The sequence below is a fragment of the Papaver somniferum genome, chromosome 7 (genome assembly GCF_003573695.1).
Source record: "Papaver somniferum cultivar HN1 chromosome 7, ASM357369v1, whole genome shotgun sequence".
In the NCBI taxonomy this organism is placed as follows: domain Eukaryota; kingdom Viridiplantae; phylum Streptophyta; class Magnoliopsida; order Ranunculales; family Papaveraceae; genus Papaver; species Papaver somniferum.
In genome coordinates, this window is record NC_039364.1 from 109512564 (window position 1) to 109514048 (window position 1485).

At 32.7% G+C, this 1485-nt stretch overlaps 1 long non-coding RNA gene across 1 annotated transcript; it reads left to right on the forward strand.

The window, feature by feature from the left end:
* Positions 1-567: 567 nt before the first annotated feature.
* LOC113300429 lies at positions 568-1234 on the forward strand. The gene is made up of 3 exons (XR_003335792.1): positions 568-714; positions 847-930; positions 1095-1234. It is a non-coding gene; the product is annotated as an uncharacterized LOC113300429 (long non-coding RNA).
* The last annotated feature ends 251 nt before the right edge of the window (positions 1235-1485 follow it).

Below are 1485 nucleotides of genomic sequence, written 5' to 3' on the forward strand. Positions count from 1 at the left end.
CCTTAAATAAAATTTTTTTACGATCCCTAAAGATTGGTGGTTTTAATGAGACCATTGTGTGGAATCTTCATCCGATGAGCAATAAATGTAATTACATCCTCCCGGAAATTATTCTTAGATCGCAAGGACTATTGTCCTGTGTTCATTATCCATATGCTCTGGTGATTCCATTCCGTTATTTTTGGTCTAATTAAAACAAGAAAAAAGTGAGTTGTATACCTTAATCATGCAGTGCATGTCCTCAATTTTCTCCTCAATTATGATGGTCGTTTTTGTAACATTTCTCGGTGTAGAAACAGACCACCAGAGGACACAAAATCTAAATCAACGGTGAATTGGGTGAGCTCGATAATTGTACCTCAGCAGAAAGATATCAGATCAATATTTTTACTCTTCGTGCTTAAATTTAAGATTAAACACGATCAAGAATGCTACTTTCCGTGCTTACATTTCTAAGGCTAAAACGCTCCTCGAATCATTCATATCTCACATTTCACGGCAAAGAGTCTCAATTTAAAGAGGAAGCAGAGTTCCGTTAAACTATTCAGGATGAATGAATTAGATCTGATGACCCCGTAAAATTCAAGCCACCACAATCATGTTTATATGGACGAAAAGATAGTCATGATCTAGATCAAGAATGCTCAAATGTTCCTAAGAATGCTAAATTTATTATGGATGAAAACATGGTTCATTTTTTAGGGGAACATGAAGGTACAACTATTAAGATGATGAAAATTATGGGAATTATTCTTTGTATTTATAAAAAAAAGACCTAAAGTTGTTTGTTCTTTGGGTTTTACACATTGCAACCTTAAATGCTTTAGTGTTACTTGTGTTTTGCAGGTTGATGAAGGTTGGTTTATTCGAGCGCTAAAATTAAAATAAGGTCTACAATTTAAGAGTAAATTTTCTGTGAGTAAATTTCCGGTGAGTCATTTTATGGCTATGTATTTCATTTTTCGATTATACCCTTTACAATGAGTGTAATGAAAATTATTCTTTGTATTTTTAAAAACAGGATCTAAAAGTCTTTGTTGTTTGGGTTTTACACATTGTAACCGTCAATGTTCAATATTTTTTGTGTTTTGCAGGTTGATGAAGATTTGGCTAATCTGATTTTCTTAAAGATATGGTGCAAGAAATCTTTTTATTTTTCTATAATAAAATATGAGTGCAAAAATATGAGTTTTACATGGTTTTTATATTTAATTGTCCACTTTATTTTTTTGGTGGGACATTTTTTTTCTTAATTTTTTTGGTGGGACATTTCTTTTTTCTTAATTAGTGTGGAGCTAATTATGAGGGTTATCAAATGCATATATCCATAATGGAAGAAGGTTACAACTCTTACATTCGTTAGATGTAAATGGATATAATGAGACTGGGGTCGGATCACCCGTTTGTCTCAGAAAATGTTATCCGTCCGTCGCGCTCAAAAACTCCTTCTGTTTTGTATTATAGATATTGCGTCAACCGATGTCT